Genomic DNA, 27,485 nt, shown 5'->3' on the forward strand with positions numbered 1-27,485 from the left:
TAGTTCTGAGCGACAACACCTGCGGGTGCTTGGTTCCCAGACCAACAGAAAACCCTGCTCCGCGTGGGGGCAACAGGTGTGATACCCGTAGGGGTTCTGCAGCAGCATCGGATGGAGGCCTGGATCAGGGAGGTAAAACTTGAGCTGCGGGCCTTGAAGTGTTACAGAAGGGTACAGAGGCAGGACTGCCGCCTTCTTCAGGGTGCCACCAGAGGTAAAGCTTTTTCTCTCCATCCTCGCTAGGACCTTACCTTTTCAGGATCCCTCCATTCTCTCTGCTATTCCTGTCCATCTGTCTCCCTCCACTTTTTCCCTCCTCTCCTCCCCCTCCCATCTTTTCCCTCCCTCACTGCCCCACCTTCTCTCGCAGAACCCAGAGCGGATTGCTGGCCCTCCTGCGCATGGGCGGTCGGTGTCAGCTGGACGGCGGGTTGGAAGCTCCAGCTCGGAGCCGGGGATTAGCACCAAAGGCTTCTCAGCTCTGTCGCCCGGCAGGCCTTTAGCTCCTGCCCGGGGCCGGTGCCTCTGGCCGTGGAAGTGCAATGTGGGGTCTCCCGGGAAAGGGGTCAGGTGGCTGCGGGAGGGCGGTCCGCGTGTCACAGACCACGAGGGCGCGAGTCAGCCTGTGTTCAGCTGAATTGCTCGGGCCAGACCCCTCTGCCCGCGCCACCTGCCCCAGTGCCCCAGTGCCACAGCTTCCCGGGGCCAGGTGTGCACCTGCCGCCTCTCACCCAGCCGGGCTCCCCTCAGTCTGCTGCTGGCGTCCCCTTCCCCTCTCTCGCCCGCGAGTCCTCTCCTCCCGGGCTTCCTCTCCTCGGCCACCTGCCCGTCCCCACAACTGGGCGGGCTGAGTCCCAGGCGGGCGGGGTCTGCGGACCCGGACGGGGCAGCTGGGGCTGGGGCTGGGGATGGCCTCCGAGCGGGGCTGCAGCCCGTGTTTCCACCCATTTCCCTGCCCCGCGACTCCGGGGCTGCCCTGGTCTTCCTTTCCCGCTCCCTGAGGAACAGCTCAGTGGCGTCTGCACTGCTCCCTGGGCTGAGAGCCTCCGGCTCTAAAGCCCAGCTACTGGTGGAGTCGGGAAAAGGGATCCTCAGTGCCAAGCGAGCTTCTGTCTCCTCCCTCAGTGTTTCTGCCCCAGGTAAGTACCTTGAACACTTTCAGGTGTTATGATGGCGGTGCTTGTTGGTGTCATGTGTTTTTATAGTGAGAGGGATTACAGTGTTGAAAGCAGGGCTTGGTTCAGTTAAAAATGAGCTGAAGGCATAAGGCTGTGTCATCCTCCTTCCTTCCCTCTCCCAGGGTGAAAAGTGTGACCATCGATTTTAAAAAGACAGTTACATTCCCTAACTAGCCCAGCCCAGCTTGGTGTGTTAACAGGAAGAGCACCACCAGAGGCGTTGGAGACCCAGGGACATTGCAGTCCTAAAGAGCTCCTGGCACAGTTTGGTTTGTTTTGGTTTTTTGTTTTTCTTAAATTGTGGGGCAGACTAAGTAGTATAGAGGGAAAAATAATTGTCAAGAATTATTTTTTCATATAACAGCTTTATTGTGATATTGTTCACACACCATGAAGTCCACCCATTTAAATGGTACAATTCAGCAGCTTTTAGCATATTTACAGTTGTGCAACAATTATTATTCCAGAACGTTTTCATCACATCAGAAAGACCAGTGGAAATGAATGACCAATCCACCCCTCCCCAGTGGTGGTTCTAAAGAAGTTTCTTGGCTATTCTTGACCATAAATTAACTTGTTACATTCCATGAAAAATCTGGTAGGAATTCTAATCAGAATTGCAATGAATCTGTCTATCAAAATAGGAAGAATTAATGTCTTTATGGCATAAACTTCTTCTACTAATGAATATAACTGGGACCCTATATTTTCATCTCTCCAGAGCCTGGCCCATGGGAAGTCCTCACTAATTGTTGGGCTTGTGAATGATGAGATTCTATACATCATTAGTTGCAACTGTAGCCTTTCACAGAAGAGAAAATTAACCTCAGTGAAGCCAAGTGACTCTCTGATGGTCAGAAAGAGTGACAGCCAGTGCTGGAGTGATCCAGTGGACTTGGTGCTTGCAACTAAAAATATTCAGCAGCTACAGCTAAGGGGATTAGAGTGTTCTTTTATTTTTCCTTAATGGCGTTGCTTTTATTTTTACTTATTTTTTTAAATTAATTTTTTTGAAGTGTAGTCAATTTACAATGTTAGTTTCAGGTGTACAGCAGAGATTCAGTTATGAACATATGCATATGTGTATAAATATGTTTTAGATTGTTTTTAGTACAACTCATTACAAGAAATTGAATATAGTTCCCTGTGCTATATAGTAGGTCCTTGTCATTTATTTTATATTTATTAACGTGTATCTGTTAATCCCCCCTTTCCTGCCTGCTAACCACAGTTGGCTTTCTATGTCCATGAGTCCATTTCTAGGAGCACCATTTTTCTTAGTAATATATGCTGGTTGGCTGCTTTCAGTTTCAGTAATTCCATCTGTGGGTGCTTTTCTTCTGGTGGCCTTTATGTGGTTTGTACACGTGGTAATAGAGGTCTGTATTTGGGAGAACTCCAGGCCTCGTGTAGTCCCTGGTACAGAGTTCCCACTGAGTTGATGCTTGAACTGGGAAAAAAACATAGTAAATGTTGGAATTTCCAATATGGTTGAGACTTCCAGGTTTCTATAACCTGCTTAGCCCACCTTAATATTGGCTGCACCCTTACTTGGTAATTTGGTGGAATTCCATGGTATGGTGGTGTAGAGACAGGGCCTTTTATGCTTATTCTCTTTCCTTTTTCTAACACTCATTCTCCTGGGTCTCCCAGATCCTCCCCCAGCAGTGCCCAGGGCTGGCTTGGTGCTGCACTGAGGATATATTTATTAATAAGGACCTTTCCTCATCTCTTCTGAGCCTCCATTTTTTTCTCTGCACAATGAGGGCTTAGACTAGATATGTGCTTTTCAGTTTCTTTTAAAGCCATATTTCCTTTGAGAAACAGAAAATGCAAATCACTCCTCCCATCCCAACCCTTTAGATTTTGATACAGCCTCCAAGGAGTGACATAGCACTTTGTGGAAAATTGATGTGATTGTGATTCCAGGTGGCACAGAAAAGACTCTTCAGAGATTTATTGCAGGGAGAGGGCAGGAAAGGTGCAGTATGTCACACTTTCTAGTGTGAGCACTGGAGCAGTGGCTTGGATTTAAATACGGTGTCTGACGTGGCCTCTCTCTAATCATGTACAATGTGATAAACTTCTCTACCTCAGTTTTTCTTGATGTGTCAAGTTGGCGTGATAATATTTTAGGGCTTTTGTGAAACATTATACACATAATCCATTTGTGTTTCGGTAGAAATAAGACCTGCTAGGGATTCAGGGATTTGTTTAAAAAAAAAAAAAATCTTGTCCATAGCAATCTGTCGGTGTGTATTTTGAATTTCCTGGAGGGTGAGGGTTGAGTCTAAAGTCCATCGTGGGACAGGTGGCCCATAGTTTTCTGTGCGCCTGATTGCCCCCTCCTCCCCAGTCCTCTTCCTCAGTCCAGGATTAAGTTCCCTAGTAGATTTACACAGAGGTCTTGTGGAAATGGATTTTCATTTTATTGTTTCACCAAGAAGGGCTGCCATCATGATCTCTGTGGTCAGGTTTTGAAGGGCTGCCATCATGATGTCTAGTCAGGTGAAGGCTATGCAATTGGGAGTTTCTATTTAATAAAAAGAAAAAAATTACAAATAGAAAATTAGAACAAGGGTGATGACAGGAGCTCTTGGAAGTGGGCACCATTAGTTTTGTTAGCTTCAGGTGCAGTGGCCTCTTGCCACGAGGACCCATCCTCTTGCTCTGAAGTTGGAGGGACCAATGGGTTGAGTGGGAATGTTAACTGAGTGTATCTCATGTGCTGGGAATTGTCCTATTTGTGCTTTGTGTTCCTTATTTGAGACAGTGAGCTCATTTAACCTCAATAGCCTCTTTAAAAAATTAGACTTTTTATTTTGAGATATAATGTAGATTCCCATGTAGTTGTAAGAGATAATATGGAGAGGGCCTATGGACCCTTTGTATAGTTTTCCTTAATGGTTCCAACTTGAAAGTTTTGGGTACAATTCATTACTGACTCACTAACAATTTGAGGTTTGTTTTATTGCCCTAATTTTATTCACGATTAAACTGGGGCTTAGAGAATCACACAGGCCTGACCAGGTCACCCACATGGTTAGTGTCGAGACGGGTGGAACGTGGGCTTGGGATTTCCAGGCAGTACCATTATGATGGTCTGTGGCAGGGAGCAGCATTCACTTTGCTGGTTTATTCATTCATTCAACAAATATTATTAAGTAACCTCTGTGGGTCAGATGCTTTCATAGGGTTATCTGATTCTTCAGCAGTCCTGAGAATCAGGTAATATTTATATTTTTTAATCTGAGAAAATTAGCTCTAAGAAGTTATAACCCCCCCAAAGGAAATATAGCTCATAAAGGAGCAATACTAAATTTTACAGTCACCCCTTTTTATGCAGGTGGTACCCTAGGCATTTTACATTTGCAAACTTCTGTAATCCAGATATTTTCATGTAAGACAAAGATTTTTTTTTTAATTGAAGTATAGTCAAGTTTACAATGTTGTGTCAATTGCAAGGTTTTTTTTTGAATTTTGAATTAAAAAATATTTTTTCAGGAGGGTAATTAGGTTTATTTATTTGTTTCATTTTTTAAAATGAGGTACTGGTGTTTGAACCCAGGACCTCGTACATGCTAAGCACGTGCTCTACCACTGAACTGTACCCTTCTCCCCAAGGCAAGTTTTCTTATCCATTATTCTGAAGCTTAGGAGTTCAAATAAATTGGATAGAAAACCAGATCTTTTGATCCCACTGTAGTCCTTTTCTTTATATTCTGCTGAAGGAGGTTGGGGAAAGCACTTCCTTTGTTCACTTCCTTATTCAGCATTTTTCAGCAGTGACTTTGCATCAGGGCCTTGGTAGGTGCTTGGAAACAGAAAACAAGAAATGACCCTTCTCTGCAGGGCAGGAAGCCTAGACCAAAAGCTGGGTAATGTGATCCGAGCTACGGTAGCCATTTGAAGACTCTGAGGACAAACTGTACCTCCGGATTTACTTGAGCTTCCCTTGCCTTCTGGTTGGTACACACCAGGTCATCGCAACCCAGATGGACCTGCAGCCCACAGTACAGTATGTACGTCGATCTCTTCTCCCCTCTCGTCAGGGCCTGCAGCATGAGCATCCCTGACTACGTGCAGTGTGCTGAGGACCACCAGACTTTCCCTGTGGTGGTCGAACACGTGGGGATCATCTCAGAGGAGAATTTCTTTTGCATCTATAAGTGAATCACCTTGGTGAGTCAGATCAGTCCGTGCAGCTCCCAGTGGGCAAACTGTATCCACTACAGGCACCACTATGCGCCCAAGAATGGGTGGAGCGACTTCCAGACCCACCGCAAGGTCTTGGGCCTTGTCATCATTACTGAATGCCTCTCGGCCAAGGCTTCGAAAAGCTCCAAGTGCAGAGGAGCTGTATGGCACCACGCTCTATGACTCTCAGCTCTTTGACTTTCTGCTGCATGGGGAGGTGGCCGAGCAGCCGCGCACCGAAGTGGCCTTCAATTTACGAGGACTGCAGGGTGGTGGAGAAGAGGATCGACGACTTCACTGAGTCACTCTTCATCTTGCCCAAGTCCAAGTGGCTGGACGGTGCATCCGACAATCCTGGGGACAAGATCCTCCTTCTCTGCATCCCATTTGAGAAGGAGGACATCATGGGACTGGACACAGAAAGCAGGTAAGTTTACCTGGAGGCCAGTCCACCCTGGCTGTGTGCCGGGTTTCTTCCCTACATCCAGAAAGTGATCAGCAAGGAAGAGGACTCTCTTGTAGCCAAGGGTGGAGGGAGGTGCAGCCCGCCGCTTTACAGACATTTAAAAGTGAATCCGCCTTTGTTTCAGAGAGATCCTTTTAGGGTTATTGTGGACACTTACTGCAGCTTTTCAGCCAGGACCCTGGTGGGACCCCTGGAGTTGCTGACCAATACAGTAGCCACAGCCACTGATGCTAGGAGAGCTGGGGAGGAGGCTGCTCTGAGCTGAGATTTGCTGTAGGTCAAATGAACATCAGACGCTGAGACTTGTCTAGTAAAAAGAATGTAAACTATCTTATCACTTCCTATATTGATTACATGTCAAAATGATAGTATTTTACATACAGTAGTTTAAGATTTGTTCTTAAAATCATTTTCTAGTATTTGTTTTTTGTTTCTTGGTTTGTTTCTTTGTTTACCGTTTTAAATGTGGCAACTGGGAAACTTTCCTTACATGGCTCTCATTTCATTTATGTTGGGCAGCCTGTCTTTAGATAGTCTCATCCCTTTGCTTGTAGATGAGATGCTGAATCCCGAGAGGCAGAACGAGGCGCTGGTTGAGCTGGGGCTGGAGCCGGTGTCTCCTGCCTCCCAGGCCCAGCACCTGTTCGGCTCAGGCCCTCTCTTCCTGCCCGACAGCCAGCATGCCATGTTAGGACATCAGAATCACCGCCAGGGACCTCCGAATGAACTCCTTATGCAGGGAAAGGCGTATCACGGAGTATGGGAAAGAGCAGGGAAATGTTCATCCTCACTTTGTCCCTGTGATTAAGTCAACGGCCCCACTTTGTCTCGGAATTACAGACGAGCTCTTCTGGGCTGCCTACCCCCCTCCACAATCTGCTCTGTTTCCCCGTGTATCTATAGTGCTGTCCTTCGTGCAGAAGAGGGTGACATGCCTTTGCCGAGAGGTGGTCCCCCTTTGCTGGGGAGAGTGAGGGAAGCTGTGTGCCCACGGCCTACGGCCTCAGGCCTTGAGTCTGGAGAGTACTCATGGCGGTCTGACAGGTGACGGTCGGAGGACCTGGCACGGTTGCCGGGCCCACTGTGGAGGCGGTGCTCTGTGATTCTTGAAATTAACTAAGATCAGATTCTACTTTCTGGTTATTGGTAAGTTGGAGGAGAAGATGCCAGAGAATTGATAAAAAGAATGTCCAGACCAGCCCTGTGAGTGATAGGCACAGGGGACCCGAGTCCCCCACGTGTGTGAGGTGCCTAGAGGGCTCTGGATGAATTTTCTGTTCCTCCCGGACATAACTCTATGGCTTAAGGAAGGGGCAAGGCATGTCATGGCCTGTACTTGTCCTCACAGGGCCCTGTGATCTTCATGCCCGCACTCCCCATCTGCTCCTTGGAGATGAGGTGTCAGGTTTAGGAGCCTGGGCACTGCTGAGGGCATAGCTGCCAGCACTGTGCTACACCGAGGCTGGCTCCGTTCACCTCACATGTCACCACCTGCTGAGCCCCCAGGCGTCAGTCAAGGTAGGTGCATAGGTGCAACATACGCAGAGACCACGTTCTACCCCTGGACAGATTGATTGGTGAGCAGTGGAAGCCTAGAGCCCTGCCCCAGCCCCAGGCCAGTGCCTCCTCTTTTGTCATAGGAGGCACTGGTGACATTTTTGCTCAGCAACTGCTTGGCTCTGACTCTGCAGACCCACCAGAGAATGCCAACTTGTTTTTGCCTTTTGAAGTCTGCCCTTGGGATTTGGCGGAGTAGCTGGATGTGTGCTTAGCCCATAGTGGTTGACACTGTCACCATTGTTTACCCAGAACCTCGTGTACCAGGCATGGCTCTCGGCATCAAAATACAGCAGCGCATTAAACATCCCTCCTGGTGGGTCTGTCTGTTTTGCTACCATAAGGGCTCAGCCAGCATCTTAACGTCAGTGAGATAACGTGGCCAGTGAGCTCGGGTCAAGCACATTCTCCTCCAGTCACTTTTACTCAATTTTTTCTTTTACTATTCCACAGTCATTAATTTTTTAAACAATGCTTTGGTACAGGAACAGCCTAATTCTCTCCTGCTACTCTTGGTGGAAGTGAGTAAAACTGTCCAGCCTGAAATGCGACCACAATTTGTAGCTCAAAAGCTGCCTAGACGCATATAGGTGGAGTTTTGGTTAGGGGCGCTGATCACGTTGGGGTCCCCCGGCAGCACCGCTCCCCTCAGGCCCCTGCCTTCCCTGGAGCAGGAGGTGAGTGTGGGTCTCACAGTCCCAGCATCCCTGGCCTCACACACTCACATAAATTCTTGTACATGCTGTCAAAATCATTTTTGTTCTTGTGTGTTTCTAATTTTCTCTTGTTCCTCTTTTCCTTTTTCTTTATTCTTTTTCTCTTGTACTGCCCAGTGAGCATGTTGTTGCGTCTGAAAATGTGGGCTGTGCACACCCTGCATTAGGAAATATCCAGATTGCCCTCCGTACTGTCTCCATCGCTTTAAAGAGCAAAAACTTAACAGTTGCCTTGATCCATGTATTATCCTAGTCATTTTTTATTTTCTAATTTTTTGGAATATTTGCTTTGTTAGCACATCACCCACTGGTGTTTGATACCTGTTAAAATCCTTGCTTTGAGGAACCTGTTTGGTCCTCCTTATATTTGGTGACAAATGCGCCCTTATTAAATTTGTTTGATTGTTTTGAAGAAGTGAGATGCGAATTGATTTTGGCGGCTGCTGAGGGATTCTTTTCATGGAGTATTTAATCTTGACAAGTCAAATTCTGCAGCATCTTGCTCGATTCCTGCTTTTACACAAACGTGCTCTTCACGCGGTTCCTGGCTGTCACTGTGTGACGTGCGTGATGGCACTTCCTGGCCAGCGGTCACTGGTGAGAAAGTGGCAGGCTCATGGGTGTGCAGCTGCAGGGGACGATGTTGGAGGAAGCAGTCACCGTTTACTTATTTAATTTTTTTTTTTTTGCATTCAACATCCCTGTGCCATTTACTTTACTTTGCCTTCATAAAGGGGCAGAAGTGGGTCTAAAATCCATGCCACTCTTGTGTTCCCTTTACGAGGCTGGTTTTTCTGAGTATCAGGAAAACATGGCCTTCTCCTAAGTAGCTGGCTCACCTGGATCTTGTTGACACAGCGACCGCTAAAGGGGACCGTAGCTTCCTCTCTTCTCCAGCCAGTGGGCATTCAGAGCCGGGTCTGTGCTTTGCCTCAGCAGCCGTGCAGGCCTCCCTGCCCCGGCCTTTACTTTTAACCCATGTTGGCATAAATAGCTGACTCCGTGTCTGTTGTAGCTGATGTCCACCACTGACGGCCGTGTAGTTAGTTTGCGGTAGGGAGTCTGCAACACCCCAGCCAACCTTGAAGGAAGATGTTTTGGCCGACCTAGGACCTTGGATTCTCACCCCCATCATGGTTCATCTCACTCGGTGGAAGGGTTTGGCCACCACCATCATGCTGAACATGAGGCCTTGTTTCTCCTTTCATGCTCTGGTCCAAATGTGGACACTTCATTTATCACTGAATTTGTATCGCTTGAGACAGGCCATAATATCTGAATGAGTCCATCACATTCTGGGTGGGGAACAGAACAGAAGTAAGTGTCACAATTAGAAGGAGACTAGGCTGTCCGTGTTGGCTAATGCTGGCTGGGATCTGTGATGGCCGGGCTGTGCCCTGAACACAGGCCTTTCCCGTGGCTCCCGAGAGCCCAGGGGTTGGAGTGAGAACAGCCTTGCCTGGGTTCCTCCATCCTCATCTGCTCACTGGCAAGTGTGTCTGCTAATTAGGAGCTCCCCCAGACCTCGGGCCCTTCAAAGCTCAGACCACGGGAGAACCTTGAGTCCCTTCTCCTGGGCCTCCTTTGTGAGAATCCAGTGCCTTCTGAGGTGACCAGCGGCAGGAGATGCCTCCCCCTCCAGGGAGCACCCTACGGAGGACTGTTAGTCAGTGTACCATGCTGTGAACTTGGGGGGTTACGGCCATGGTCCCTGTAGAACCACATTTGAGATGGGCTTAGCGACGGAAATAATAGGACTGATTCCAGGGCAGGGATTAGGGGAGGGAACATTGGAAATTGAATGTGACCTCAAACACATAGTTGGGTGCTGGGGCTGTTACTAAAATGGGGAGTCTGGGAGGTACCTGCCAGGAATCGAATTCCAGAGTAAATGGTGAACATGAGGCATTTTTAAGATGCCATTTGTCATCCAAGTTAGGACTTCAAAGAGGCACTCGTGTCTATGAGATTGTGGCTCAGGTGAAGGAGCCGGACTATAGATACACGTTGGGAGTCGTCATTCTTAGCTGGTGTTCATAGCCTTGCATGTGAATTAGATCATCTCGAGAGCTGCAGACTGAGGCTGAGGGGGGGCAGGGCCCTGCCTGTGTTGGAGGAAAGCCCAGACCATGCAGCTTTGGTGTGTCAGTCAGCGGCATTTGCGATTTTCAGCCTAATGCCATTTATCTTTAAGGGGCCGGGGGGTGTGCAGGGCCAGCCAGGAAGAAATCTGAAGGGAGGGTCGTGGCCACGTGTGTGTCTTGGGAAGATGCAGAGTCTGCAGGGTCCTGGAGGGTAGACTTCTTAGAAGCTGGAGTTGGAGTGAGGAGTGAGCAGAAGGTAGTCACACTCACCTGTGAGGGAGGGGGGAGTCCTTGGGAGTCCCCACCCTACCGGACTCGCTTTCCCATGAACAGACGGCAATCATACAGAGTATCTGAAGTGAGAAAGGATGGGTGCTGGGAGGGGAGCCAACCTGGAGAATGGTGCTTGGAAAGTTCTGGAATAGTCTCCCTGGAAAATAGAGTTAAAAATACCCAGAATCTTAAGAACGTTGATAGTGACTGGGGAGGAAGCAGTTTTTCTGGCCTCCTAAGGGTAAGTCATGTATCCGGGGATACACAGAAAAATCGGGCATTCTGTTCCGTGGTCTTGATCCTTACCGGGGGAACAGTGCAAGTTTAAAGGGGGAGAAGGGCAGCGGAGGGAAACTAGTCAGGCCCCGTGTCAGGTACCAGTCGGCAGCCCTACTTGCGTGTTGCGTTCTCATCCATGCCTCCCAGGTGGGCGGTGGCAGCCCCCTTTTGCAGATCGGGAAGCCTTCTTAGAGGGTTAAGGAATTGGTCCATTTAGTGGCTAGTAAATGCTGCAGCAGAATTCAAGCAAGGCCTTGTCAGACTTCAAGGGCATGTTTTCTCTACTAATTCCGGTACCTCCCTGTTGAACCTGGAATGGTGAATTGGGTCAGTTTTGGAGCCTTTCAGAAAAAGTACGATTTAAGTGCCTCAGGACTGTTTCACAAAGCTCAGCGTTCTTTGATTTTTCTGAAGCACCTCAGTGCTTTTCGCCCCACAGTTGTTAGGTTTTCTCCATTCTCGATGACGTGGTTGCAAATCACGTACAGGTGCAAAACCAGACTTAGCAGCTTCTGAAGGGAAACTCTCCAGTTCTCCCTTGATCGGCTTTCTTCCACGGGATGTAACTGCTGCAGCGTAGGCCTGAGTTTTACTTATGGAGTGAGGGTTTAATATCCAAAGTTAGCATAAAATGGTCAGATGAAGAAAATCGACGTTGACAATTTATTTTTGGGTTTCATTAGACAAGATATACTATCAATTAATGACCCATATAGCAAATGAAATTGACTGCAGAACATTGCATTTCTTACTTTCTATTTAGAGTTCTCTTACAGAATAAGGTTGCCTGCTTTGGAACATCATCTCCACCACCACGGCACCTATCAGTGTGTTGGTGTGATTGCATTTACGCAGTGAATGTAATCTGGTCTTCCTCAGCCCCAAACACTCCAGTGAAGAATCACGGGCTGTAGCCATCTCTTGGTCACGCAAATACTTCTAAAATTATATGATGCCAGAAAAGAAGGAAGAGAGAGAGAGAGATTGCCTTTATCAAAGTTCCTTTCAATTCTAACTGCAAACTGTTTTTGAGCAGCTCTGGTTTCCTTTGGATATGAATATATACATTTCTTTGCATGTAATCTGGGTTTTGGACTAGAACACCAAGTTCTTGCTGTCCACAAGCCACAAAAACAGTAGCCAAATTGCACACGTGTGAAATTGTTTATAATTTTTCCTGAGAAAGTATCTTTGAATTTGGGACTTGGGCTGTGATTTTTGCTTTTTGCTTCCCACACCCCTCTTGTAATCTCTCACTCCTTCCCACGTGGCCCCCAAGAGTTCGTGGTCTCAAAGGAGCGGGCAAACACCCAGTTGGTCACCATGTACTGCTGCTATAGATGAAGCCCAACCAAGACCTAAAGGACATTATCAGAGAGGACTTCCTGGAAGAAATGGACTCTATATTCATTTGTGAGGACAGAGTGTCAGCCAGGAGAAGTAGTCAAGAATGTGGCTCAGGTGGCAGGTGCAGCCCGGGCAGATGCCTGGAGGCTTTTGGCGTGGGGAAACGGGGAGAGTGCCCTGTGTGGTCCAGGGTGGAAGGTGCCCCTGCTGGTGAGGACACTGGAGAGAGTCCGGGATGGAGGGCTTTGGAAGAGCTTGGGTTTTACTAGAACTGACACAGTAGTCAGTGAAGGGTGTCATCAGAAAGTGACCCTCAGTAAAGGTAATTCTGGTTTTTCTTCTGATATTCTACAGACACAAGGGTAGGGACGGGTGAGAGTAGGTATGTCTGTCCCTTTGAGACCCACCCCGTCATTCATTTATTCATAACACGTGCACTTCTGTGTGTCTAGGGGAGAGAGGGTGGACCCACATTAGTAAGCAAAATGTATTTGCTTCTTGTGAGCTTAGCATTGTCAGAAGTTGACTTAGCCTAGAATGTTCTTGGAATAGAGGAACAAGTTGTGGAGGTTGGAGGGAGGGAAGTCTTCCTTGGGAAACAGTCAAAATGAGCCTGGAGACAAGTGGGGAGTAGGAGCAAGTCAGGGGGCCCCTGAGGTCACTGGGGACCTGTGTACTGAGGTGAGGCTGGGCAAGCAGTGTCTGGGGTGGGGCTAGAATTCCACCAGGGAGCCACTGAAGGGTTTGAAGTGGGGGTGATGTAATCAAATTTGTGATTTGGGAAGACTGCTGTGGCTCTGTGTGTGTGTGTGTGTGTAGCAGGGAAGAGGGGAAGGGTGCCACCAACAGGGGGGGTCATTAGAAGAACATTCACAGGCTGGGAGAGAGGCGTCGGGACTGCTTGGGGAAGGCAGGGGCAGTGTGGATGCCGGATTTCCTTATGGGGAGGACTTGTTAGCAGGGCGACCCTAGAGGCGACTTTTGGCTGGAAGAAAACAGATGGAGGCTGCCAGGTGGACTTTCCTCTTCTCTCCTTCCCTGCCTTGTGTGATGATCTTAGCTCAGCCAACTTTTGGAAAAGAAGAGCTAAGTTCCAGGGTAGCCCAGGACTTTGTTGAGCTCGTTCGAGTGAGATCTGATAGGATTTAGGTTTGTGTTCTGATCTGCATGTTCACTTAGCTAGAAACATCCCGTCATTTCAATTTCTATAGGGGTTTTTATTCTTGATAAAGATTGCTTTCTTGGTGAGAGGAAATTTAATACAGCTGTTGGCTTTCTCAAAAAAATCATATCTTTTAAGAACTTTAATATTCAAAACAATAGGAATATATTAAAATGTTAAAGTAAGTCTTTGGTGCAGTTTCTTTGTTTTCTGAGCTAGTGTGGAGTTAGAGCCTTTGCATTACTTAAGAGCACATACTTGTCAGTATTTAAAAAGCTGTTAGTGAGCGCCCCAGGCCCCACCTCTCAAAACATCCTTAAAGTTTGCTCTGAAATAGTGAGGTCATAAAGGTCTTATTTGCAGAAACCAAACAGTTGGTTTATAATATGCAGCATAGCTCCCTTTATAAAATAATAATAGGTTCAAAATTAAGAAAGTGGAGGATAATTGATTTTTTTAAAGCTGAAACATAAACTTTCTTGTGCTAATGTTGCAACTGGAAATTTTGAAAAGAAAAATCCTACTGTAATATCATCTACGTGGAATACATATATGACTATCACGTTTGAAAAGTAACTGCGTGGTGGTTTTTGAAGTCAGGAGAATTCCAGCTCAGATACTGGCAGTGATGGTTGCTGGTTTTTAATGGAAGGGCCTAAATTTGCCTTCTTAGCATTTTTTTTTTTTTTTGGAGTGAAAAGTTTGAGTAGTGCTTTGCCAGCATGATTTTGGGGCAATTTGAGGGCAGATGTCGTGTACCAGCAATGAGATATTTCCATGCATTTTATTTTCTGGACATCACCAGGGCACATGTGGGGTTTGTGCCTGCAGGCTGGAATGCTGCTGGACTCCCTGATCCATCACCGTTATGTCCTGGAGCTGCTCCGGTCAGTGAATGATTTTCTGTGGCTTCTAGGTAATGTGGTCTGAGGCAGATGATCAGATGTGCAGTTAAAGTACTATTACTTGAAATAAGAGTAACCTAGAAACATGGCTCTAACAATACAGGGTGAGGGAGAATTGGCTGAGCTGCTTGCAGTGGGGAGACTTCTCAGGTGACTCCCTCACCGTGATTCTTGCCAGTATCCGCCCCAGCCCTGCACGGTAGTCCTGCCGAAGCAAGCATGCTCTTTGCTCAGAAACGCACTGAATTTCCTTGTGCCTCTGTTTGTTGGCTTGTTTTTTGAAAGCACGTCTTGCCCTTTGCTTAAATGCCATCCATGATAGTCACTTCTTACACTCATTCTACTGGACTTCGTCCAAAAATAGCTGCTGAATGGAAGAACAGAATGTAGTATCTCCATGTTGTGGAACATTATTCACATGTAAGAGTGAATAAAAAAGAAAAAACAAATAAAGAGGAAAATGAAAAAAGCCACCTGTTCTGGGAACTCCTCCCTGACTGTTCAACCCGCAATTTTCCCTTTGAAACCCAATCACTTATGCTCCACCGTACTCTTTTTGATAGTACTTACTACCTTCTAATAAACTTTAACGGTTTCAAAAAAAAAAAAAAAAAAAGAAAGAGAGAGATGCTGATACAACTTCAAAATGGACAAGCCTTGAAAACAGCATTTTAAGTGAAAGGAAGCAGACACAAACGGCCACATATTGTTGATTTCAGTGATCTGAAATGCCCAGAAAAGGCACATGCAGAGGCAGAGAGCAGGTGATGGTTGAAAGGGGCTGGGTGGAGGGGGATTAGGGAGTGACTGTTAGTGACAGGAGGTTTCTTCTGGGGTGATGAAGTGTTCAGGAAATAGATGGTGGTGAGGGCTGCACAACTGTGAGTGTGCAGAAGACTGCTGAGCTCTGTCTCTGGGATTGCCTGTTGTTGGGGCGGCTTTATTTTGTTCTCATCGTGCAATGAGAAGACTCATCTGCTGCTGTGGCCATTCTACTCCCGTGAGTGGTGAGGGTCAGAGACTTTGTAGAGTCATGTTTCTTTTTTTTTTTTTTTGCCCCATGCTGAGTGTAGGCAAAAAAGGTTTAAGCCTGAGAAAGTGCTCCATCTGCAGAAATGTCTTTCAGTTTTGCATGGTGTAAAAATCTTGAGAGCTTTTTAATCGTTGAGGACAGCCTGTGGGGGGAAACAGCCCGTGAATCCTGGGTGAGTCCCGGAAGAGCTGCGAGTCCCTCCCTGACACGGGTGGGGATTTCACCCCCGTTCAGGCAGTGAAGGGCCCAGACCCGTGAGCGGAGTTGACAGTCGTGAATATTTACGTGAATCCGCTGCTTCACCTTGGATATTAATTTCAAGCTGAGTCAGTTTGTGGCGGCAGCCTCATCCTACATCAGGAATTTATAGTATCTGCTCTTTGAGGTGAAGACCTGACAGACTTGACTATTTAACAGTCTCCCTTGAATTGATATCTCAGATTACTTTGTCAAAAGCAAAACAGCAGAAATACAGACGTCCTTTAATGCCAATGTGACCTGGAAAGGGTTTAGTCTCTGTGCCTCAGTGGCCTTATCTGCAGGTGGGGATGATGATAACAGTGCTTCCCTCAGAGGGGCTGGTGAGGGGAGAGTTAGAAGCACACATGGAGGACTTACACGAGATGCTCATGAATGACCGAATTTAGTGCTCTCAGCCTGGTCAGGCCTCAGGAGCAGAGATGTCAGAACAGAGCAGTCCTAGCGGGAGCTCGATCCGTGTTGGCAGGTGTTACGATCAGTATCACCTCTGTGGGTTATCAGGTAGTTTTAAGACATGGTAATATGAATTCATGAATAATGTTAGAAGACTAGACATCTCAGATACTGTTTACATAGTTCTCAAGATTTCCTCTGAGAAATGGATGTTTTCTCCCCATCTTAAATCTGAGATGAGTCTCTAAAATATTCTGTATTCCTCCATCTTTTTGCTTTAATTCTCCATTTCTTAAAAAAGAAAGTTTTTAAATGGAGTTTATGGGGACTGAACTGAGGGCCTCATGCATGCTAAGCACATACTCTCCCAAATGAGGTATAATCTACCAAATGATTTTTTTTAATTTACTTTCTTAGTATTCAGAGGTTAGAGGCCTCTAATTCTTTTTCTGGAGACTTGTCCATGAACCTGTAAATCTATAATTAATGGACAAAACTTGGTTTATTAAAAACATCAATAGAACATTCTGCAATCCATCCAAAAGGAAATGCTGATTGAATTAAAATGTTTCTCCTTTAAGGTGATTTCTCCTTTTTGGTCTAGCTTAATTTATTAACAGCCATCCTCATCATCATAATGACCAAACTCGCTCTGAGTGGACACCTACCTAACACTAAAATGCTTTCCTCATGTTTTACTTCATAGCAGGTGTTTGAGGGTAGGTATCAGTGTCTCCTTTTTTGCAGCTGAGGGATTGAGAGATGGAGCAGCTTGTCCTAAATCACACCCAGCTGGCGGTGGCTAGCTCGGTGCTGGAACCCAGGCTGCACAGGATGCATTCTTAATTGCTCCTCTAATCAGCCTCCCGTTGAGTGGCTACCTGAACTGCTGTGACTCCATAAATGGCCGATTTTAGTGATCTCAGCCTTATGAGGACTTCAAAGGAGAGACACCAGTGAGAATGTGAGACAGAGTGTCATAAATTAAAATTGTACATTTTCACAAATGTTTAATTCTCAGGTAATTACTTAAAAAGTTAATTTTTTTAATTTAGTGGTCTGTTAGCACAAAAAACAAAACATTAAAAACAATTATAGTGCCAAAGAGAAGTGGGCTTTGAAAGTCCAACCACTGTTAATGATGTTACTTGTTTTTCTCTAGTGGCCCTTATTGACAGAAATACTTACAAAGACTGAATTGGTTTTATGTAGTCTTAATATGGAAGAAAAGATTGTCAGTGAATATTATAAGTAAAATCTTTACTCTTTTCTTTCCTGATGGTGAATATGTAAGTTGTTTTCATGGCTTAAGTACATTTCCTTATTTGTGAAATTTGAGTAATATCGTTTAACTTGTCTGACTGTGAGAGTTAGACGCCTTGTATACAAAGAACCCAAGAGGTGCTTAATAAAAATGTGCTGTCAGAATGACAGATATTTTAGAAGGATCAACTCTGAATACTAAAGAGTGTCGCTTATTTCTGATGCATATTCAATATTTATATATATGATATATTTGAATATGGTTTAAAGTAACAAGGATTCTTTTTTTTTTTTTTAGTGTAGTATGAAGTTTTAATGAAATCTGTATCATACTAGTGAGACAGGGACTAGTTAAATTGCCTTAATCAGACGACCTTGAATATTATTTACACAGAATATGTATTGTTACAACTCAGAATTCATGTTGCCGTGTAACCATCCACACAGACATTTAAATTCGTGGAATTCTGACCAGATTCATTAAGTTTAGTAAAATCCACATTGATCATTTTCAGGGAATAAGCTTCTCTCTTTTGTGATTAAGCAAAATTTTGATTTTTTTTCCTGCACTCTTAACAGGTTTAAAATATCAAAACATTGATTTAACAAGTCACTTTTTTAATAGAATAAAGCTCATGCTGTTTTATTATGTAAATAAATGTTTTTGTATTTCATCAATCTTGTATGATATCCTGGCTCTTTGAGAATTATTTTGCAAGATACTTAGATAACCTACTGTTGGAAAAATACAAACGTGACTTTTATGAATATAGGCCTAGTACAGATCTGTTGGTTTATGCTACAGTGCAAGACATGAGGCCTGGGAGAGCTTTGCTGCCGATTGCAGGACAGAACCCATGTCTCAGTTTCCCCTCCTGTAAAATGAAGTGGCTGGACTGGATTCTTTCCTCTTCTAAGATGAGTTTCCATGAACCTATGTCTTTTGTTTATATTCAGGAGTATTAGCAATATCAGATTAAATACTGAATACCCTTCCCTTCCCCCGAAGCAAAGTGCAGTATGTGCTACATAAGCTTTTAGTTATCTGATTCTCTTTTCTGATCCTACAGGCAATTTTAGTGTTGAATCTTTCCCGGCAACCTGGAAGGTCATTTTATCCATAGGTGGCGCTGTTGCAACTTCTAACAGTCTTAATATTCCTTTTGCAAAAGAAGGCTTAACAAATGTTATTTTGTTTTGATTCCGTTGCTTAGTGCTTCAGAATAGCACAATGTCCATTATGTCTGTCTACCTGGAAAAATTATTCTGCTTATGTCTTAGACTTATTCTGTCATCTCGCTGTGAACATTTCAGACTTGCTGTGCAAACAATGGCAAAATCGGTCTTTTCTTCCAGTGTTAGAAGTCAGTGAGCCGGGATTTTATAAAACAGTTAGAAGCGGCCTCTGGAGCACCTTAAAGCTGAAAAGTGTATTGAGTTCCCTGAGTATTGACTCCGCCGCTGTGTGTTAATGGGTGGTAGGAGGTTTGGTACATATACGAAGGGGTGTAGATTTTTGAGTTGGGTTTGCGTGCACGTGCTGCCACTGAGCCACGTGAGCCTGAGTCAGTTTGCTCTGAGTTTTTCCCTTGTCTGTGAGATGGGGACATTCATATCTGCTTTGTAGAATTGTGAGAATTAGAAATTATGTAAAGTGTTTACCACAGTGGGTATGTCAAGAGGGCTCATAAACTTTAGCTGCTTTTTTGTGTGAAGCCATCATTTGAGAGTCTTTGGCAATTACTAAGAAACAGGAAAATAAGAAAAGCTGGTTTTATGCTGAAAGATATTTGAGGAGGTTCCTTAGTTCCTATACCCATAATTAAGCATCAGCAGAGTCAGAACTGTTACACAGTCGCCCTGAACCAACGTTAAGCCACAGAATTCTTTGTTACTTCATATATTTTGGGGCTTGAAGGGATCCAATACTTATACACATGTTGTCTCCAGCAGCCAACTGAGAGATGACACAAAAGAGTAGGCAGGCGATAAATGTCTTATTTGTTACTGATGAAGCCACGTTCTCCATGAACTTCAGGGCTGTGGGAAAATGCGTGTCATGATACTGTGTCCCAGAATTAGAGACTCACCCTGTCCCATGTAGCTCTGTGACATAGCTAGCCTTCCCTTGAGAGGACCTGCCCGTTCATGCACAAAGCTGTCCTGTCATGAAGCCGAGCATCCCAAGTGCTTCCCAATGGTGATCAACACTGGAGGGAAAGGAAGGGTTTCAAATGCCCTGCTTGTCTCCCCGGACTCACACCTCACTCTGTTAGTGTGACGAGGGCTAGCTGTTGGCCAGGGGCCAGGGGTGTGAATGGAGAAGCACTCTCCATGGCCCAGAGGAGTGGTTAGGAGGCATTCCCTCCCTCGGTTTAAACAGGTGGTGGGATGGAAGAGAAGGGTCCTCCCCAAGAGTTTATAAAAGGAGTAATAAGGATTTTCTTTGGGACTTATACTAGCCAGGAAACACATAAGATGATTAGAAGGGAGACTTGTAAATCACTTTGATATTAATTTGACATTTGTTGAACACCCAAAATGTGCTACATTCTTTTCTGAGAGTTTTACAGAAATGAATCCTTCAATCTTCTCAACAAGCGAGTAAGGAAGGTTTGATTGTTATCCCAGTTTTACAGTGTGGAAATTGAGGCACACAGAGGGTAAGTTGGCCAAAATCACAGAAATAGTAAGTGGCAGAGCTGGTATTTAAACCCTGGCTTACTGGTTTGAGGCTCCCAGAGATGGGCTTTGGGTGTTTAGTGTTATCTGCATCCCTGAATCTTTGTACCTCTGTGCATATTTTAGCCCAGAAAGGACAGGGAAAAGAGAGTTACACAGATGCTCATAGTCATGTATTGGCCACTGTCCACAGAGAGTGAATCGTGATTGGCGTTATTTGTTTTCCAGGCAGTAGATCAGTTCTTATAACAGAAATTTAGTCCATTGAGTTAATCTAGAAACCCTTCCTGCTCTGTTTCTGTCCATGCTTGCCATGTGACTGCCTCCCCGTGATTAGGCCATTGAGAAAATTTACTCATGGTTGAACTCTGATATTTCAGTCTGGTTCATAGTTTCACGTCTTCTGTTACATTAATAAGTTAAGTTTCTGGTTTTCTTTCATCAGTGTGTCATGGGTTTGGTTAATGTGAAACAAGTCCATGGGAGCCCAGGGGTGATGACGGTATAATTTCTGAGCACGTTGTGGCAATTCTACCCTTGCAGACCTGGCGGGAGTATGTCCGCCTTCCTCACTGATTTCCCCCAACAGCAGGGTCCTCTCCCACCCCCGCATGTGAGGCTGGGAGCTCTCTGAGTAGGCCAGTCAGAGGCCAAGTCCACCAATCAGAAAATGATGAAGTACCTGGAAGTGGTTTTAATAGAAGAAAAGGGTTTCCAGATAGTACAATGGGCTGTTCGAGTCCGTTTGGTGAAAAGCTGTCCAGTGTCTGTGGTTGAGGTGCTTCTTTGCTGTTGAAAAGCCTGGATTAGATGAAGGGATTTTAAAAAGCAGAAAGGAGTGATTTCAGGTGGTACGTCCACACCGGTGAGAAGTGATGGATGACCACCTGTGTGAGGCATAGACAGGGTCTTACAAACTTCTTAAAATAACTTTAAAAGCTCTTCCATCTGAGTGCATTTCATATGGGGTCCAGTTCTTCACTGGTCACCCTGAGAGGGCAAATAATTGATGATGGCAGAAAGGACACGGAGGCATCAAAAAGGTCTCAGTCATTTTCCCTTTTTAAAGGATGTGGCAAAGTGTAATATATTTGAGCTGGTTTTTCACTGAACAATTTTTAGTGTTTTCTGGGACTCCCCAATGCCCCAAGGTTCCATGTAGCTGGGTGTCCCCTCAGAGCAGGTCTGTCAGAGCTTGCCCTGGGTTGACATGGTGTCACGGGGAGCAGGACGGTCAGAGTCCCCGGATCTTCCGAGCTCCGTCTCCTCATCCTCAGTGCCGGGTTTCTCATCCGTGTCTACTTAGGGTTGTTGAGAATCACACGTGATGGTTCAGGTGTGATTTGTGATAGTCTCTGTGATTGGCATATAGTCAATATTTGAAAGAAACACTTTTTTTTAGTATAATTGTAGCATATAGATTGCAGTGCTTTTTAGTCTGCTTTTTTTATATAACTTTATTCTTATTTTTAAATATGCACTTATTTTTATTTATTTTTTGGAGGTACTGGGGACTGAATCCAGGACATTGTTCATGCTAAGCAGGTGCTCTACAACTGAGTAATACACACCCTCCTTGTCTGCACTTGAAAATAAATATTTCAATGCACAAAATAGCTCTTAAACACCATCATGGGACCTAGTAACTGTATAGAGAGTTGAACACGTATGCTTTTTCAATAAGAATAAATGTTGTTGAGACATACTTTTCTGAATCTGTTAATGTGCTTAAAAACGATCATAGGTAGTGATAAACACGAATATTTGATCCAGTACTTCTTAGGGTCTGTTTTGCCATCAAGTGAAATTACATTCTACAGAGAAAGCTAATTGGATCTCTTTGATATTTGGATGGTTTAGCAGATGATCAAGGCTTTCAAAAGCTGACAGATTTGTATTTTAAACTAACTACAAAGTTATCTTCTAGAAGTTGGAATTCCTAAACTTGTGAAGTGCCCAGTAATCCAGGGGGTATGTGTCTGTGTCTGTGTGAACGTTTGTGTGTGTGATTTCAGGAATCTAGAAATAAGTTTCATATGGACTTCTGATACCTTTCTCCTACAGTTCAAGGTATAGGCATATATTTACACAAATAAATTGATATTCTTTTGTCATTTTGCATATTGGTGGGAATAAGAGTTTCTCATACTTGTTTCAGAAGGGTTGGGGAGCATGAGCTCAGAAAACGGGAGGAGAAAGAGGGAGGGAGGCACTTCACACTTTGTGCAGGATATGAGAAAGAGTAGCTTTTTTTTCTCTTTTCTTCTAAAGCAAACTGGCACTGAATTGTAACCTACTATTACCCAGAATTGCTTTTCTGATCAGATACAAGTGCCTCAGATTTTTCAAGGCAACATGAATGATGAAATGTGTTTTAGCAGTTATCATTAAAAGTAGATTTATTTTTCAAGTAAAAGGCTATAGCCTGTTCTTCCAGCGGTACATGAAGTCCTCATTGTTCTATGTACATGATCTATGTGCTTAGTTTCTGTGTTTTTTTTTTTTTTTAAGTGCTTGTTTCATTGTGGTGTGAATGAATGTTTAAAATTTCTGGATTTTGATCTTTAGAACATGCTGATTTATCAGAGCTGTTAAAAACCTGATTGTTCTTTGGTCCTTGTTTGTTGGGGCACCCTATTGATTTCTGTTGTCTGTTAAAGCAGGAAATGCTTCCTCTAGCCTGCAGATCATTAAGTGAATGGTTTGCAGTGTGCCTTTAAAATTATTTGAATACATTGAGCATGTTTGTCCAGTGAATTCTGAATTAACTCATTCTGTTGACTTTGCTTTGGTTCTGTGGCTTTTGCTCCTCTCCACAAGAATTTGAATTCTCTGTTGCATTTTGTATACGTGTTCTTAACAGGGGAAGAAATTTTGCATTTTTTACAGAGGTGGCTTTTCCTATCCCCTCTGAATGCCTTCTATAATTGATACAATAGTAACCTGTTATTGCAGTGCATAATTCTTTCATAAACTATTTTTTGGCATATTCAGAAACAATGACAAAGAATGATAATAAAAAATATGAAAACCTTCCTTCCTTTGAAGAATAGAAATCAGGTGGTCAGGCTCACGCATGCTTTGTGCCTGACACACTTACTCTCATGTCATTGTGTATCATGATTCGGAGATGGAGTTGCTCCAGGTTTATAGATTTTTGTTTTAACATTTGTGTTGAATTCTTTCTCCAGGCTGATGTTTCCTGTTGGTTTTGTGGAAAGAGTAGAAGGGAAACAAATCCTTTGTTTTGTTTTCAGGAGGCCTGAGTTGATGAGAAAAGGGTTGAGGGTGGGCTGAGGAAAAGAGTGACACTCCCTCTCCTCACGGCTGAAATTGATAAACAAAGAAATCAATTAAGTGTATCGGTATTTGACCAATAGAAGTTAGAGAGCCCAAAATGACTAGATATGCCCAATGGAAATTACTGAATTCACCTGCAGAATTATCTGCTTTACCAAGTAGAAGCAACTTAGAGCAATCAGAAAAATCAGTAATATGATGAGATATAAAAGGAATATTATATCTTTTATTTCTGAAACTTTTCTACGGTAAGTTGTGTAGAGCTAAAATTAAGTTTCAAGCACCAGGAGTTAAGAGTGTGGGTAGTTCTGTAGGATCGTTATTCACGGATGTACCTAGACCCTGCTAGAGTGGCTGAAGATGGCAGGAAAAGACCCAGAGGCAGGATTTGTCATCTTAGGGTGTCCTCCATAATGGTTCCATGTGGGAGCCCATGATTGGTTTAACAAATTGTAACAAACTCCAGCCGATTGTGAACTTTAAGAAGAAAAATATATGCTTAAAAACTGCTTTACAAGCAAGTGCCTGTACATCCTCACTCCAGTCTCCTTGCATTAAAAAGCAGAGACAATGCTTTGCTTGCATAGTTGAGGTTTTAGATAGCACTCTGCTGGTTGCAAAGCAAGGACCGAGGCCCTCAGGTATAAACGCTGAGCTTGTGTGCTGTTAGATAGTCTATGATCCACAGAACAAGGACCTGGCTGGTCTGGTGGTCTGCTTTGTAATTCACATGTCTAAAAATGTATCTTGTTCCCCTCACCCCATTACTTCCCTAAAGATACACTAATCCTTTGTACTCATTGTGTATTCTACAATCTCTGCTTCATACTGTCTTTCCCGAAGTTCCTATTACTATCACACAATTGTTAATGAATTTTTCCTTTGATTATACACAATAAATAAGGGTGCAATTGAGAGTCTCGTGGAGTTGGCTCCCTATTCCCTCTCGATTTATTGACTTTTTCCACAGAGACTTGAATAATCATTCCATGTCGGTAAGACTTCTGCCAGCCAACCCACAGTTCCAGGTGAGAAGGATGCAGGTTTACCACTCCTACCCGATGGAGAGAGAGGAGAGAATTGAGATATGCTCCCCCATGGTCGCTTCCTGTCCCACGGCCACTGCAGTTCACCTGCAGCCTTCTGGCCTCTGCTCAGAGGGCCTCTGTCCCAGGACTGACTGCAGCCTTTTCTTCCCTTGTCAACATTTCCTGTGCCTTTCAGAAGTTGTTCTCTTCTCTGCAATTCAACCCTGGCAGATGTGATGGTGGTCAGCGTGCTGGTGGGCAGTCCTTTGGGGACTCCCAGGAGACATGCTGATTCTCCTGAGTCTCTCAATCGGGGTTACAGAACAGTCGAGCACCGAAGGAAGCCCATTCACGTGAGGTCAACAGAGCATTTTATCACTTTTATTTTATTTTTAAATTTTCAGTGGAGAAATTATTTGTAGCAAACTGTTCCAGATATTCGGCCGCCTGCTTTCCTCACCACCATTTCCTTGTTGGCTCTGGTGCTTGTTTTAAGAACCAGGTTTCTTCTCTGGTCATTTGTAGCAGCTGGGCTTGCTGAATCCTTGATCTGCATTTGAAGCAGAATGCTTCTTCCTGATGTGAAACTGATTTTCCTATTTCTGAATATTTCGTGTACACTCAGCAACTGTTTCAAGTGAAATGCTCTTGTCCAATTTTGGTTAACTCACATTTGCTGAACTCCTACTTTCATGCTGAGGGCAGTTTCTTCTTCCTCTAATAAAAGTTAGCAATTTGCATTTACTAGGGAAGGTACTGGCCCGAGTTGCTTTTTTTCTTACCAGTTTTAATACAATTCACCCATTTAAATATACAGTCGTTTTTACTCTATGCCCAGAATTGTGCATCCCATTTAATCTTAGAATATTTTCATTCCCCCAACAGGAAGCCCCAAATGCATAAGCAGTCATTCCCATCTTCCCCATCCTCCCCCAGCCCCAAGGAGCCACTCTTCTCTCTCTGTGGATTTGCCTGTGCTGGACATTTCATTTAAATCGAGTCACTTCATGTAGGTGGAACCGTCTATTGTGACTGACTTATTTCACACTGAGTAACGTTATCAAAGTTTGTCCACGTTGTGGCCTGGGTCAGTACTCTATGCTTTGCTATTGCAGACTAATATTCCACTGTATGGCTGGGCCCCACTGTTTACCCATTCATCAGGTGATAGGCAATTGGGTTGTTTCTGCTTTTTGGCTGTGATGAGTAGTGTCGCCATGAATATTCCTGTAGGAGTTTTTATGTGGACATTTGTTTTCAGTTCTCTTACGTTTGTGCCCAGACAGCAGAGTTGCTGGGTCATTCAGAAACCAAATGTTCAACTCTCTGAGGACCTGCCAGGCTGTTTTCCAAAGTGGCCACGCTGTGTTACGTCCTCACCAGCAAGGGCTGCGCGCTCCGCTTCCTCTGTGTCCTTATTAGTGCTTGTTACTCTTTTTTTTATTATAACCTATTGTTGTGAGTGTGAAGCGGTTTCTCCTAGTGGGTTTGACTTGATTTCCCTTACAGCTAATCATATTGAACATCGTTTCATTGTGCTTATTGGCCATTTGTATATTTTCCTTGAAAAATACCATTTCAGATCCTTTATTCACCTTTTAATTGAGTTGCCTTTTTATTGTTGAGTTGTAGGAGGTACTTGTTTTTTTTATAGATACAAATTCCTTATCAGATAAATGATTTGAAAAAAATTTCTTCTGTGTGTTGTTTTTTCACTTTCTGGATGGTGCCCTTTGAAGCAAAGTTTTAAATTTTGATGAACTCCAATTTATCTCTGTTTTCTTTGTTCCTTGTGCTTTTGGGGTATTATTTAAAATCTGAGGTATTTTATTTAAAATTTTATATATAAAATAACTTAATTCGTAGGACCGTTCTAGGAGATGGGTGCGGTTGTTGTCCCCAGTGTATGGATAGAAGACTGAGATGCAGAAAATTTCTCTGAAATATCAGTTTCACAGCTACCCAGTGCTGTGGGAGTTCAGGCACTCATGTTCGTCCCAAACATCTGTGATCCTCACCACCATGCTCCACTACTGCCTGGAATCGTTAATGAAAACGTCTTTCCTTTTTTGATTCCTTGTTTGTTTTCTCATTGGGGACCTCATCTCCTCATTTTCCTTTCGGATATCAGTATAGATTTATTTTAGGTCTCATGTAGGCAGAAGCATTTCTATCAGTTAACTTCTTTATTACTCACTCTCCAGTGATGATTGTTGCTAGTTGACCTAATCAAGTCATGCTTAAGTCTTTCCTTCTCATGACACTAAAAACAGTCATGACTTACAGAATGCTAAAAGCAGAAAGTACTTGATTGATTTTATTTTGCTACCCAATCAAACCAATCAAATAAAAACCCGCTGTTGACACAGATTATAAGCCCTCCAGGTTAGGGTCACTGTCTTCCTTGTGTTTCATTTATTTGGTCACAGTGTCTGGATAGTGCCTTGCTGTTCAGCAGTTTTGTTAGGAAACGGTGCTCGTGAATCATTGTAAGGACAGAATTTTGACAACAGACTGTGTTGTTCATTTCACAAGGGAAAAGATAATATAGAAATACTGCTCAGATCTATTTGAAAATTAAGCTTGGAATTTTGAGAACAATTCAAGAAACCATACAAAGATTTTTCACTAATTTTAGATCTATCTTAAACACATTATGGTTACATAGCAGAGTAACTTATCAAGTAGATTTGTCAAGAGGAGTGTATTATTGATTTTTTGTTTTAGTTGAAATATTCTATGTGGGATAAAGTAATCAGTGCCTATAAATGAACAAATATGTTTGTATTTCTATGCAACATGGGAGCAGACTACATATGTTTCAATATAATATATATGACTGTGTGTTTTAATCTGTCTGTCAGTGTTTTTATAGTTTTTCAGCAATGTTGTAACATTAGAATTCTAAGAAATTCACTCCCGATACTACTGCAGTTTGTACTGTGTATCCTGTCTTATGTATGGGATTCCACTGTCCCCTAAGTGAGGAATTTCCTCTCCTATTGAGTTAGAAGCAGATTTAAAGGAACTGTGATTTCTAGGCCTTTGCTCTCCATGTGTTTGCACTTGGGTGTCAATCACAATTTTCCCTTTCTTGAGTTTTCATTGTTCAATTAGAATTATTGAAAATAACTATTAATATGTTTCACTAGTCTCCCTAGAAACTTGATGTTTTGTGCTTTTCAGTTTTCAATTTATGAAAATTATAAATGCACACTTGTTTTTAAGTAGTCCTTTTTCACTAGATAATTGTTTACCTCTTTATAGTTAAAATAATTTTTTTCCTAATGAATGAATCACTGTGCATGTTTTACAAGATATCTTACTTTTTATTTTTCTTATTCTAACAGGTATATTCATT

The 27,485-nt window shown here is 43.8% G+C and overlaps 1 long non-coding RNA gene across 6 annotated transcripts in view; it reads left to right on the forward strand.

Moving 5' to 3' along the window:
• Window positions 1-27,485, forward strand: part of LOC141579531 (uncharacterized) — a 112,799-nt gene that overhangs the window by 50,444 nt on the left and 34,870 nt on the right. The window contains exon 3 of one of the 6 annotated variants that reach the window (XR_012511080.1): window positions 5,031-5,802. The exons of the other annotated variants lie outside the window; for them this stretch is intronic. This is a non-coding gene — a long non-coding RNA (uncharacterized LOC141579531). The remainder of the gene's footprint in view (window positions 1-5,030; window positions 5,803-27,485) is intronic. 6 annotated transcript variants of the gene reach the window in all.

The sequence above is a fragment of the Camelus bactrianus genome, chromosome 2 (genome assembly GCF_048773025.1).
Source record: "Camelus bactrianus isolate YW-2024 breed Bactrian camel chromosome 2, ASM4877302v1, whole genome shotgun sequence".
NCBI lineage: Eukaryota > Metazoa > Chordata > Mammalia > Artiodactyla > Camelidae > Camelus > Camelus bactrianus.